At 38.7% G+C, this 15,861-nt stretch overlaps 1 protein-coding gene across 1 annotated transcript in view; it reads right to left on the bottom strand.

Moving 5' to 3' along the window:
- Nucleotides 1-15,861, bottom strand: part of LOC149774264 (uncharacterized) — a 74,180-nt gene that overhangs the window by 57,656 nt on the left and 663 nt on the right. The gene's annotated exons all lie outside the window — the stretch shown is intronic.

Below are 15,861 nucleotides of genomic sequence, written 5' to 3'. Positions count from 1 at the left end.
AAGTGAGCCTAAATTGGCTGTAAGTGTTCGAGATTTGCGCAGTCTCTCTCTCTCTCTTTCTCATTTCTGTCTAAATACAGTAGAAAAGCAATGTCGAGAAGTCTAAAACAAGTCTGGATGCACTGTCTTGATTTCTTGCCTTCCGCGTTCACACCGAGGGCGGGTTGAGGTGCCGGCAAACATACATGATGTTCTGCCTTATCTAAAGCAGATGATTCTCCACAGTTAGCTCAGTGTAGCTAACCACTCTTGGTCAACATACACATGTAGTACCGTCTGCTCTTACTTGCGGTAGTGATCGCAGCTTGATGTAACAATACAGCACAAAGTTAGGAACTGAGTATGCAAAAGTCTTAGTTCTTGTTTCAATAAACACAGTACTTAAACATTAGTAAGAAATAAAATTCAGTGAATAGCACAGTTAAGTTACTGATTTACTTAATATGCATTTCTGTTTACGCATTGTAAAATTGCAACAAAAAATGTAATAAATCTGACGATTTCCTGGGTATAGACGTTATGCCATAAGACTAGCCTATCTTTTAAGATACTGCTTAGGATACAGTTTGATACTGATTCATTTATATCGATCTATGAGTTACATATTGTATCAAAAACAAATATAACATGCAAAATGGGAATTGAAGCTGTTATAAAGAACGGATAAAACTTGTGTGAATGTTCGCTTGGTTCGGATATACAAGCTGGTCATCATTTAAACACTTATATCAAAAAGCAAGTTCAGTATTTAACATGTGAGACAATATTAGGGTAATCATATAGGCTAAATTATCTGACTGTTTTAGATCTAGTTCACAGTATTGTGCATTATAGCTGAGTTAAATATTTTGCAGGAATTTATTTAGTTTGGTGCTGATCTAAAATGTATATTTAGAAAATATAGCGATATATTTAAAGAAAGTCGAACTTTAAAATGTCACAGATTTTTTGTAATGCCCTCATCAGTGCGAAACGTCGGAAAGATAGCAAATGGTAATCTTCATTTATATGTCTTTATGTCATTTTTTATTTCGTCTGCCATCGCCTCCTCTCTTGTCTTACTATATTCAGCAAAATATTTCTAATTTCCAGTGTACCATGATAACCTATGTCTTGGCTGTTTTTCCAAATTATAACATTTGTCCTTGGTATATATATATATATATATATATATATATATATATATATATATATATATATATATATATATATTACACACACCTATGCCTCTTCCTTCTTACGAAGCACATATATATATATATATATATATATATATATATATATATACAAGTTCGGCATAAAATATGAGTCAGTTGAAGGCTTTAATCAAACACTGAAGTTTGCTCTAGGAATGATATTTTTTGTTATAAATCTGCACTTGGGTGCAAGATGCTCATAGTGATTAAACAGATATGACGGTGGCATGATGCATTCATTTTCCTATGTCATTTTCCCAACACAGCTGGCTAATGTATTACCTGTCTAATCGAGAAATACAGTTTAAAACAGTTGTTTTTTAAAACAGTTGTTTTTGATTACCTGAGGCTGTTACTTTAATTATTTTTTCAATTATTTTCAACCTATCTTCAAATCTCTAAATTCCCTATAGAATGTAAAATGTGCCTATAATGTTAAATTATTTAATTTTGCATTGGTGATTTTGCCTCAATTAAAACGTATATAATACAAATGGGGTGACAGCTCAATAGTAGGCACTAAGGCATATCTAGCCAGTTTTGTTGGCGTATTATCTTTTGTTGTAGTATTGATCACGTTATTTTGGTTTGAAAAGTCGTGCTTACTATAACGTTATATATATATCTCTTACTTCTTGAATAACGGCTTCACGGGCTTACTTATATCTTACTTCCAAGAAATATGGGCAGTATTCTAGCACTAACATGATCAACATCTCCAGCAGCTTATTAAAATCTCGATCAATGATAACTATATATTTTTGTAAGTCACTCGTATGCAATAGCCTTGTAAAATATGGTCAGTGTTTTTTATGAAGTTTATATCATCATTAATCTTGCTAAATAACAAACGGTATTGCAATTACTATTGTACAAAAACAATTTTAACCATGAATACAAGCTTTCTGGTGGTATTTAAATGGTATCAGCAATTAAACTATTGTTAGGTCATCAAGTGTCAGACCTTTGCGAATTACATTCCAAATGTTGTGATCAACAGCATATAAAGCATGATCACTTTCAGCTCCTTTTCACAGATAATACTATATTTTACATTTATGTTATTTGAATTGCACTCATTTATCGCCAGAGTTGTTAATGGTCTAGTGGACAGTATGCATGCGGTTAAGTACTTTAAACTTCAACAAAAGGATTGTGAAGAAGAATGTTTTATTACCACCGTAATTTTAAAAGTTTTGTTTGTGGGAAGTAATAAGGTATGGCTGACTCTAGTTTTTACTGACTGCCAGTTCTCAGTGATCTAGATAGTTGGTCAGGGTGTGCGGTCTTAAAAGAATGTTCAAGCGCATGAAACATTATTTCCTTATAGAATCACCAAAAACGTAATTCCTCACAGTTGGATCGAATAGTCCTCATAATTATGTATTACACTAGGTCATGCTATGAGCAATGCTTTGCTTTGGAAACATACTCTAGAATGAAAATGGTTGTGAAATAAACCTCATTTACGTCAACTGACATGTGACCATATGATTCCTAAATCAATAGGCATCTTTCTTGCCCAATGTATAAGAATCCATAGACTTCGGTGGAAACGTGTTGTCGAGATATGAAATGTTTGTTCACAAACCAGTTTCTTTTTTAAGGCAAAAACGACTTTGACCTTTGACCATTTGACATCCCTTTATATAAATATGATCCTGTCTTTTATGCAATACCTTTTCCGGTCATAGTGAACATTACTCTGGCACTCAAAGCAATAGACGTCTTTCCTATCCTAGTTGTTAGCTTTTTATAAAGACTATTAACAGTACGTGCTTCAGTTAGGTAGAGTTATTACTCGAAAATTAAATCGAAAAATAATGATGTATGATTATACGCTTTAATAGGATACGTTCTGCATGTTTCGTAGACGTAAACATGTAATTAAGTAATAATATTGCTAACTGTACTGCCTTATATTAAAGTATTACCGCCCCGCAAACAATACATACGGCACCTCTTTAGAGGGATTTCATGGCATGTTCGCCACAGATTGATTATTTTAAAAGATGCTTATTTTGATAATAATAAAAGAGTAGACTATAAACTACATCAACTTGCAGAGAATGTTGCATTTAAATATTATTTACTGACAGAATAGTTGGAGTCTGCGGGGATGTGCGCTCGGCAAACTTTCGTGCCAAGCAGACGATCCTGTTTACCCGTAAAAGCACAGACACTTGCGGCATTTTTCAAGCCAAAACGGCGACTAAAGGCAAGGTCACAATCTCAAAACTTGTCATTTGAATACCAGCTATTCCACCGACACGAATTGTGGAGACCCAAATGTTGAACTAAATACGGGCAGTGGGGGAACACGAGTACCATAGCCTTCCAGGCCATGACCACTGTCTCCCAGGAGACAGTTGTCAACAGTCAGTATTCCTGACAAATAAATGCCCATCGGGATATATTTCTTCAACCAGGCAAATATGTGTTGCTTTCTATGACGCGACAGGGCTAACTAACGAAGAACGCAAATATGTGGTATTTGATAAGCTTGTCCTTAAAGAGGTGAAACTTTGTCTGCTGACGAAATCATTTCATACTATGCCGCGAACAAATTGGCTCGTACTTAACGCTAATTCCGATTTCACTAGACTAGATGAAAATCTGGACTCAGGTCTACAGATAAGTCAAAATAACTTTGCAGCCTCGATTCCAGTCTACAGCTTTAGTTTTGGGCACCTCTGCCTGGTCAAGTAGTTTATGATTTACAAGCCTAACAAATCTAGAGAACAAATCTGGCTCGTGCGGGTTTTTAGCTTCGTCTCAGGATTGTCGGGTCTGCATAAAAATCTCAGGATTTCGGGTTCCCATTGTGTGCAAAATTAATTGGGAATATTGAGTTGATAACAGTAATTGAAACATCGTTATAATCTACTATGAAATAAAACAAAAAGTACACTTCCCTAAGGTCTCAGTCAGAAAAGGGTCAATTTCGAAAGAGCTGGTGTTTAAAATCTACAAAAGGTCATCATTATATTTATTATACTGTAGGCAACAGAGATGTTAATTCTCGTTTGAATGATACTATCGCGGCTCTGTATCCAATCAAGTTGTAAAAAATCAGACATAATCTAGTATCATTTTATCAGCACAAAGGCTGAGTTTTAAAATAAGATGCATCCTTAAAAATTATTTAACTGCCTGTTTCTGGATTTGAACATTGTGCAGCAATTTAAATGTGGACATGAAGACACGATCAGCGTTTTCAAATTCTGAAGCTCCACACTTACAAAAAAAGTGTTATTAATTATATAAAAATGATACTTTCCGACTTGTAAATGACGACACACTAGATGTCACCACAACACAGCAATGTTATATTTAGTTCGGTAATATGACGATGGGGGGTGCGTGGTCTGGGCCTGACGTCCCGCTTGCCAAAGGAAAGTGAAGCGTCTCTCATAGCCTCTCCTTCCCAGGTGTAGTGATCGCCGCAGGACCACTGTCTCGCTCTGCGGGGCAGGAGGTTACTTGCATATGGCCTCTCCTACACTATTGTGTCCACAGCAGCACCTTCACGCGGTGCCCCCTGTTTAAACATAGCCTGCTGTGTGGCGCGACCGAGTACCCGGCGGTATAATTGGGTGGGCAGACTGGGCTCATTAGCCTTGGCAGGCAACCAGTCTAAGAGAAGGGAAACTCTGACCCCAAACCCGGGCAGATGAAGCTCGTTAGCCTTGTCAGGCAGTTCATATAGGAGAAGGAAACTCTGATTCAAAACCAACCAAGTCCCATCCATTGGATTATGGCTCCACTGCCTTGTGGATATCTTCGGGAGAAGGAAAGGCTACGGGAGTAAACCCAGACAGAAAATCAGGAGTGGAGCCCCTAAGACGGCTGGGGGTCGACTACGGCCTCCTTCCGGCAGCTCCTGCATCCAAACTGGTGCCAAATGTCATGCTCAGCATTCCTTTGGACCCCACCAGCAAGGACGAGAGGGGGATCCTGACGTCTGGGCAGCCCAGAATCTCCATACTCCACGCCCAGGCTTACGCCCTGGAGAGGACACTCCAGTCTCGCTACTGAGTGAGGAAACAACACGGAAGCTGACAGTTTACGGGTTACAAGTCCCACCCGATTGGCGTAGGGAAGGGGCGCCACGGGTCAGCTTTGACGGTGAGAGGGATCATCGTGTCCCACTGGCCAACTATCGCCCGCCTCAAGCCGGGCAGCCCCCGGTCAATAAGGTGTTGACCCGCCATCGTCTGCCTGCTCCAGTGGGTGTCTGGAGCTCAGTGTGTTGTTCAGCATGACAAGAAGACGGTAATTCCACACCAGACAAAAGAAACAAGAAACCAATAAAGGAAGACTCCAGTTCTTAGATTTGCAAGCTGGAATGTGCGCACCATGTGTACAGGCTTCTCCGACGACCTCAGAGAAGTAGACGACACCAGAAAGACGGCCATCATCGATAGAGAACTCACCAGACTAAATATAAGCATAGCTGCCCTCCAGGAAACCAGGCTCGCCTCTAGTGGCTCCCTCAGAGAGGAAAACTACACCTTCTTCTGGAAGGGTCGAGAACCTGAGGAGCCCCGTCAGCACGGAGTGGGCTTTGCCATCAAAAACAATCTCCTGGCCTCGGTTGAACCTCCCACAGGGGGCACTGAGCGTCTCTTGTCCATCCGCCTCACCACTGCTACAGGTCCTGTCAACATCATCAATGCCTATGCCCCAACCCTCACGTCATCAGAAGACGTGAAGGATCAGTTCTATGGGCAGCTGGACGAACAGATCAAAGGATGCCCCAAAAAATGAACCACTATTCCTCCTCGGCGACTTTAATGCCAGAGGAGGTGCGGACCACGAGTCATGGCCTACCTGCCTCGGATATCATAGCACTGGAAAGACCAACGAAAACGGCCAGACACTGCTGGAGCTATGCACCTACCATGGCCTGTGCATCACAAACACCTTCTTCAAGTGTAAGCCACAACACAAAGTGTCATGGAAACACCCCAGATCTCATCACTGGCACCAACTCGACTTGGTCATCACCAGGCGCTCTGCCCTTAACAGCGTCCTTTCCACCAGAACCTACCACAGTGCAGACTGTGACTCCGACCATGCCCTTGTGAGCAGCAGAGTGCGACTACAGCCACATGTGCTACACCGCACAAAACCAAAAGGATGTCCTCGCATAAACACTGCACAGATGTCAGTCCCTGCCAAGGTGGAGGAGTATGTGTCTGCCCTGAACAAGGCTCTCCAGGACCTGCCTGAGTATGACGCTACAGCCAAGTGGAACGCCATGAAGGGTGCCATCTACAGTACAGCTATGTCAACGTTTGGCAAGAAGGAACGACCCAGCCAGGACTGGTTCAATGCACACCTATCAAGGATGGAACCACAAATCGAGGAGAAACGAAAAGCCTTCATAGCTTACAAAAAATGCCCTAATGAACGGACGCTTGCTGCTCTCAGAAGTGCCCAAAGTAACACCCAACGCATTGCTAGACAGTGTGCGAACGAGTACTGGCAACAACTGTGTGAAGGGATCCAGCAAAGTGCCGAGTCCGGACACATCCAAGTCATGTACAGTGGCATCAAGAAGGCTCTAAGCCTTACAGTGAAAGGGGTCGCTCCCCTGAAATCCCTGACGGGAGAGAAGATCACAGACCGTGGGCAACAGATGGCCAGATGGGTGGAGCACTACTCAGAACTATACTCCCGAGAAACGTCAGTCACTGATGCAGCCCTCAGCAGCATAAAGAATCTGCCCACCATGGAAGAGCTCGACAAAGTGCCAACCTCAGAGGAGCTCAGCAAAGCAATCGTCTGCCTTCCAAACGACAAAGCACCAGGTAGTGACAGCATCCCACCCGAAGCTATCAAACGTGGAAAACCAGCATTGATTAAACCACTGCACGAGCTACTTTGCCGCTGCTGGGAGGAAGGAGTAGTCCCCCAAGACATGCGTGATGCCACAATTGTGACCCTTTACAAAAACAAGGGCGACCGCAGTGACTGTAATAATTACAGAGGGATCTCGCTCTTGAGTATTGTTGGTAAAGTGTACGCCAGCATCATACTTAACAGGCTGCAGTTGCTGGCAGCCCGTGTGTACCCGGAATCACAGTGCGGCTTCAGAGCAAGCAGGTCGACGACAGACATGATCTTCTCCCTACGACAACTCCAAGAGAAGAGCAGAGAGCAAGGTCAACCGCTCTACATGATGTTCATCGACCTCACCAAGGCCTTTGACTTGGTCAGCAGGAAGGGCCTTTTTGAACTTCTGAGTAAGATCGGTTGCCCCCCAAAACTCCTCAGCATGATAATCTCTTTCCATGCAGATATGAAGGGAACAGTCCTGTATGATGGATCATCCTCAACTTCCTTCCCAATTAACAGTGGTGTGAAGCAGGGCTGCGTGCTGGCACCAACACTTTTTGGGATCTTCTTCTCCCTGCTCCTGTCCTACGCCTTCGACACGTCCACGGATGGCATATATCTACACACCAGGTCTGATGGGAGCCTGTTCAACCTGGCACGACTGCGCTCAAAGACCAAAGTGAGAGCTGTGCTCATCAGGGAGATGCTTTTTGCAGATGACGCAGCTCTTGTGGCCCACGCCGAGGAAGCCCTCCAGAGACTGGGAGACCGTTTTGCTGTTGCCTGCACGCACTTTGGTCTCACAATCAGCTTGGAAAAAACAAATGTCAGCGTGCAAGATACCACCATTGCCCCTTCAATCAAAATCAACGGTGTCACCCTGGAAGCAGTCAACAACTTTACCTACCTAGGGTCAACCATCAGCAACACTCTCTCGATTGATATGGAGCTGGACAGAAGGCTTGGAAAGGCAAACACCATCATGGCTCGATTAACAAAGAGGGTTTGGGAAAACAACGCGCTGACAGAGCACACCAAGGTCCGAGTCTACCAGGCCTGCGTTCTCAGCACCCTTCTATATGGAAGTGAGACGTGGAGTACCTATATGAGGCAAGAACGCCGGCTCAACTCCTTCCATATACGGTGCCTAAAACGCATCCTGAAAATCAGCTGGCAAGACCGTGTTCCACACAGCGAGATCCTGCAGCGTGCAAGTACCCCCAGCATGTACTCCCTGCTAATTAAACGCCGCCTTCGATGGCTGGGTCACGTCCGACGCATGGAGGATGGAAGGCTGCCAAAGGACATCTTATATGGACAGCTGGCCACTGGCATGAGAAGAGTCGGACGCCCCTCACTCCGTTTCAAAGATGTGTGCAAGAGGGACATGAAGGCATGTAACATTTCAGCCGATGGCTGGGAAGAGCTGGCTGAGGACCGAGGCACCTGGAGACTGATGGTAAACAATGGCATATCAGTCGCTGATGCGAGGAGAGGCCAGTTGGTGGCAGAGAAACGTAAGAGAAAGAAGAACGCAACAGCAACCACAGTAATGCAGACTTCCCAGTATGTCTGCACCAACTGCAGTAGGGACTGTCACTCACGTATAGGCCTGCACAGCCACAGCAGACGTTGCCAACAGAGACAGGCAACACCCCAAGGGCGCTATTCGCATGGTCTTTCGAGACCGAGTCGCCAATGATGATGATGACGATACATTTGGATCTGTCAGCGGATATGTTTTTAAATAAAAATTTAACATCAGTCACATGTTTGAAGACACCAGTATATTTTGTATATTTGACGGAATGATTTCAAAACCGATAATATACGTCTAAAAATATGCTACACATGGGTACATCTTGTGTGAATAATGTAGTCTGAACTGGTAACGGTTGATTTAGTAGAATGAAGACTATCCAATTTAACATGGTGTATGCTTGGTGTATATGTCAGAGGATTTATATTGCTGCCAGCAAATGTTATTCAGAAATGCCCAGTGACATAAATGAGCTTCCATTTATTTTGTTTTATCACTTAAAGAAGTTAAAGCATAATACTTATCTGAAAAATCAACACAGGAATTTGAAGGTAGATAACCACAAGTTACAGAAATCATCTGACATGTAATTGCTGGCTATGTATGAAATCTCCAAACGACTGACTGAACAATGGAAACAATGGGAAGTCGTACGTCAGGTTCCTTCCATTAGATTATGAGGTAGACAAAGAAGGTATAGGGTTAAAAGAAAATTGACAAAATGCCAAAGAACACTATCATTGCGGTAAAACACTTACTGAACAGTGAGACGAATAGTGTGTTACGTGTTTTTGAAAGACTATTTAACAAGGTTCACAATGTTTAATATGTTTTCCACAGAGGTGATCGAGTTGCATATTGTTTAAGTGAAAAAATAAAATCTCTATGCAAAGACATTTTAAACTAGTTTATTAACCCATCTGTAAAACACAGATCTAAAAACAATTTACTAGACCTTACTACTGCTGATAGTATGAACCAACAACCAAATGAAGATTTGAAGATACCAGTTTCTTTAGTAATGTGGCCAGCTTGAAGATAACGGCTATGGAGACGTTGTTAAATAATGGTCTGTATTAGTTAGCATATTCTATTAGATAATATTAAAGGCAATGAAACAAACTTCCTTTTAACCACCAAATTCTGAATCATTTAAGATCTATAAATACATCACGACAAGAAAAACACTGTTACGGGTAATTTATAACACTAACTAAACAATTTCTAGATGTAAAATACACAAAGTAGAGTTGAGACATTTACATTCGGAACTGAGAAAATGTTATATTATATTGCATTATATATATATATATATATATATATATATATATATATATATATATATATATAAGAACTTAAAGAGAGCAAATTCATTGTTAAATGCTGTAATTAAGTAAATCGGATCAAAGACAATGTATTTCCTTTTTTCAAAAACTGTTCAAACTGGTACAATCACTGCATTTAATTCATCATGGTAATGCAGAATCCGAGCAACTGTTTTTTTTTTCAGATTAAAATTATATAAAGCCAAATTTAGGGCCAATATATCCCCACATATTTTACGTTATATTTAAGCTGTAAATGTTAACTCAATATGTGACTGTTCAGATTTAAAACCTACGCCGTGTTTGACTTCGGCACCAAAGGCGGTGTGTGCAACTAGCAACATAAAATAGACTGAGTGTAAATATGATTCTGGCTTTGTTTCCATCGTGAGTACCGATGATACCTTATCTGATGCAAAGCACCCACTTAAAATTCATAACCCTACGTTAAAATTAAAACGTTATGCCTAGAGGATAACTTCAGTGTGACCTGTAAATGATGTTCAAACACATCATCATTTATAGACCAGTGATCGAAGTAATGACACTAAAAGATTGTCATTGTGTACTTAAAATGTATTGCGCCATGAGACAAACGTGTATAGGTCCAATAATAAAGTTTGCTCTATTCCCTCAGATTATATGATGAAGACTAATCCATATTTCTCGATTTAACTTTGATCAAAATTTGATTTTCCATTCATAAAGAAATAATAATGAGAAGATGTTTTTTTTTAAAAAAACAAATAACAATGACAATAGCGGCTTCCTGCAGTTAAAACCGTACTTCATAAACTGTACATCTTTTCGGTCGATCAGTACGTAACCTCCTGTTTGCATGACACTAGTTCAATTCCTGCACAATTTACAGTGAAAATGTGTAGCAATTATTGCCGATATTGATTATTGTAACTGACTTATGAAGTTGTGATATGAATCAGGGGAGATATTGCTAGTTTATGTGCACTATGATCACAGTGCGTGTCATGTGGTGAAACACATTAGTCACGTGATGATATTCTGAGATATTTCCCATTGTTGTTCTACACAGGAAAACAGTACATTGCAAATGTATGAATGTGAGAAACATCTGTTACTATAACATTTATTAGGATAATATTATCTTTTATTTGGCATAATAGCTCTAATACCCGATTTGAAATCAGAAGAGCAATTATGTAAGACTCGTGATGGTCTAAATGACCACTCGCTGCCTTTTTTCGTTAGATTTCATTCCACTAAATATTGAGATTAGAGATCCACACGGTCCCAAGATTTGTCTATTCTGACCTGATCAGCTCTCTTTAACTCAAGTTCTCTTACCGTCTCTCCTTCAAATCCTATCAATCTGACCTTAAACTCCCCTTTTTTGATTGCTTGTCTCTCTTTCTTTTTCATTCACGCTAAAAAAAAGTCTGTATTGCATACAGGGCCGGCGCCAGACCCGGCCAGATTATCTGGCGCCCTAGGCAAGGTTAGATTCTGGCGACCACCCCCACCCCCGGGAAATATCAATTTCAAAATTTATAAACAATACCTTTTTTTTTTTAAATGCGCCCCCCCCCCCCCCTGAAATCAGCGCCCTAGGCGGCTGCCTAGTTTGCCTATATGGTAGGGCCGGCCCTGATTGCACACAAAGAGTGTAATAGAGTATTCGTTAGCTGGTTGTTACCCCCTCCCCTTTTGCAAGTTTAAAATTAGAAAACGCGAATGATATAAAAGTTCTTTAAAGAAAAACTTAGTCATTATATTAATTTAAAGTAGTTTTAATTTATCACTTGATTGTGTTCAGGGGCCCCAGTCACTGTAGTCTCGTTTGCGTTTCAAAGCAAGCAGATATCATGTAAACAACCAACGTACTGACTTACCTTTGCGGTTCTTGGAAAAGCCGATTATCCGTGATTGTCTGAAGTACCCTGGACTACACATGTATAGAGAAGATACACGCCGTGTCGTCTGCATACAGTATTTGCAATGGTTAGTTTAATATGTCACAAAGCAAATTTGAAGAAAAATAAAGAATATGACAATTTTAGGTAAATTGGTTGAAAGTGCTGTAACTCGCGAAGCTACAGAACTTACATAATTAATCAGAGCTTAAAAAGGACGATAAACTACATCAAAAATGTTTGAGAAAAACAGACTAGCCTAGAAAAATATGACTGCCGTGGTAATAGAGAGATTATATTTTTAGCGACCCCCTGGCGACATTAGAAATTACAAATTGATGAATTAAATGTTGTTTTTCTGCATTTTGTATATATGTGACGCAGATCGTTTCTGATATGGGGGTGATCTTCTAAAGGAGGTGTAGAATATTTACAATTATTATTAATGTTATGCACTTTGCATTTTTTATAGTCGTTTGAATAGGATTTTAATAGTCACAATTCAAAAACTTGACCAGATCTTTTATTCCTAATGAACTAACTCTCGATCGATGGGACGACCTTTTCCATTTGAGATATGTGCAGAAGATGTCGGGGATGTCCCAGTATGTGTGTAGTTTAATATGTACTCATATTACACTTGCATATACGGGTGCTCGTAATCAAATATTCTAAACCTGTCAACTCACTTTGTAAAAGCTGTATATACACGCGGTAAGCCCACCTGCACATGCACCGTTCAACATTTATCAAATCGATGTAGGTAAAGCAGCTATCCATAAAGACCCTCGGCAACAAAAGGGTCGTTCTTCCATGATAATACATGCATTGTTATATATTGTGCGGTACACTTTTAAAGCTACGTCGTATATACCAGTTTTAATGTTTAGGATCATTAGAAATCATATTATATTCGACAATCACTTTATTTAAGATACCTTCATTACGATACAAAATGCTTAGTAATATCTCTCTGCTCATTACAAATTGTTTTCAAAATCACGTCATTTGCATGTACCGTGACATTGTTATTTATTATTTTAATAGTAAAATAACGCATAACGTATACAAGAAGGTACATTTGGAAGTCTTAAATAAGTTTGCTATAAATGTGTTGCACTACATTGGGCAGTCAGATCAAGACACCTCGTATTAAGAAAGAAGCAAATTTATTCCATTTTCCAACAATACTGGAGGTGTGGAGTTAGAAAAAATATTCATTGTAGATCATACGATACATAAAATGATGTAATAGCTCAATGAAATTAAATCTACTTAGGTTACTTTTATGAGTGTATTTATTATTTGCAGGGATGCTAGACTGCATTTGATTACATACGTGCGAATATTTTTGAATTTTCAGTATTTATGACAAATACAAACAAACAAATAATAGAAAACGTAAGCGTATCTGTCAATGTTAGCAAAACTGTAAGCAAGTTAGAAATGAAATACAGTTTTCCATAGCTAAATATGCCGAGTTCACATTTCAACCGGTATTGGCCCATGTATATTTTAAGTTAGACATACCAAATAATTTTCATTTTATTGATATATGCTTTGTACGGAAATTAGACAAACACTTCAAAGGCGAAGTTCATTTTCTCTATATTCTAGCTGGACAATTCATGTTTAGATATTCCAAACATTCACTCTCTTTCACTTGTTTCTTCTTCTCTCTCTCTATTTAACAATTAATATTGTTAATTTGTTTTTCGGGGGAGGTGGTACTTTTAAAGGGAAGTTCAGGACAATGTTTAGAATGAATTGCCAGTGGCAGGTCACTGTGTTATTAAAACACTGTTAGCAAACATTGCTTGAATGAGACTATTACATGTGACTTAACATGGGCTTACGTTTCGAAAGTGCCATAAGAAAAATTAATATAGTTTGGATAGGAGATTTAGGAAACAACAAAACAAATTTTTAAAAAATATTTATAATTAAAAAAATCGCTCGACGCAGTCAGACTGTTAACCTAACCATATTATCTATACGACCCTTGTTGAGTGAGTGATGCGATATATTTTTTGCCTGGATACCTTTATTTCCAGTGGGACTGTAATGGCAACACATACATTATCATTGTGTACTGAGCATTGCTTGTGCAATGTTTGTTTGTTTCTTTCTTTCTTTCTTTCTTTACAGATTGATGCACATTTGCAGTAACAAAAATAAGTAACGGTGACATGTCATGCGTTTATATTTTCGCTTGCTGAAGTATGCCAGTCAAACATCACAAAAGCACCTATATTTAGTCAACTTTCATGGCATTAATCGTGTGAAGGTGGTACATCAGGTTTTACTAAATATTCATATTAATCTTTAATTTTAATATATTTATGCATTTTATGATGAAAATAAGAAATATTCACACTGCAAAAAAAGATTTCATCTTTGTAGCGTGTTGTTTTCTTTCTCTATTGTCTACACATCCTAATTCTTACGTGTATATACATAGATGTATAAAGTGTACAAAATAGTAAGCCAAATAAGCAGATGCTACATGTTGAAAGGAATTCCCCACAATGGACCACGTTATCAAGTGCCAAGTGAAAACAAGTGCTTTTGTCCGTTTTCTTAAAAACATTGGTCTGAGGTTTGAAATGTGGATTTGTTTTCTCTAAGCTCATATAATATGACAAAGCGATCACTATGAAATACACTCCCTCATCAAATACATATATGTTCAGCAAAATTATCTTCCGTTTCCAGTGCGTCAACTTAAACATATCTTAACCATTTTATGCTGTCTAACATTTTGTTTTACTTTTACAGGATTGACATATTATATATTAATCACGATGGGATTTCTGAGGAATTTTTATTAAGTACACATTTTGGGATTGTAATTTAAATTTGAATTATTTTAACAAAGATGACGATTGTACGAATTTGTATGTTGCGTAATTCATAATTGTATGCCTTTACTAGAGTATGTGATTGTTATAAATTTATTTTTTCAACCCAAAATGTACTACAGCAGTTGTACATTACACCAGTATATACTACTGTGTTTCTTGTATATTCCAATAAAGAAAGGTAGCTAATACAGTAACACAAAAGAAAAATGATTTACGCCAGCAACATTCACAACCTCTGACGTAAAAAGAAATGATGATTAAAATGAATGCAGTCAGAATTATGTTTTGAACTGTAGGCAATTTTTGACGAGGCAAATTATTTCTTGGAAGCGGAATACAAAAGGGATGGTTGTTCGTTGTTCTTCAGAGGAGCAATCCGAGCTCCAAGAACACATAAGTTGAAGCATAGTATTATAATCATGACCTATTAGGTATGTTAGTATAGAGAAAAAAAAAAAACATATTTGCACTCCGCTCTGAACAGCCTAGTCAAACTTGCTGCGTTGCAGCCTGCAGGTTCTGACTTTTTCCCGGTAAAAGAAATGTACCTAATCTTAGTTTAGAGATTTGTTTTCCTATGTACCTTAGTATAATGACTTTTGAGAAGAAACTTATTAGGAAGTATTTCACACACTTCAAAAGAGTTTGCAATCTTATATTATATAATAATAATTTTCAATTATAGTCTATCATGGATTATTTGAATATTTTTTAGAATGTAAAATTATTGGATTGACGTTTGTAGACATGGATTGCTACTAAATTCATCCCTATTAATAATTAATTTAGAAACGGAATACCCTTTTATATTACAAAAATTAATATTTACGATCTTTAGAACAAACATTCGATAAAATGATTCGATTGCAAATAATGTTGATATTAGTTTGTGCAATGTAATTTTCAAGAATATTTTTTATCATTGGTAACTTATTTGGCATTTGATTCCCATTGACAGAAATTACAGAACTGTGTGAAGTTGTTTAGCTTTAAATAAATACAACAATTTTCTTATAGAACTTAAATTTATAATTTGATTTTTGTCCAATTTTTCAGTATTGAGTGATGTTTGATTTAAATGAAGAATTGTTACATTGCAGACTTCGGGTTCTGGCTTTCATTTTGGAGTTCGAACCCAGTACCTCTTATCACACATTATATATATAATGCAGTTAGACCTACTACATGTATACCATTTTATTA

This window comes from Sinohyriopsis cumingii, unplaced genomic scaffold (assembly GCF_028554795.1).
Source record: "Sinohyriopsis cumingii isolate HCF-2022 unplaced genomic scaffold, ASM2855479v2 utg000360l, whole genome shotgun sequence".
In the NCBI taxonomy this organism is placed as follows: domain Eukaryota; kingdom Metazoa; phylum Mollusca; class Bivalvia; order Unionida; family Unionidae; genus Sinohyriopsis; species Sinohyriopsis cumingii.
Note: the sequence above shows the minus strand (reverse complement) of the source record. Positions and strands in the feature narration are given on the sequence as shown.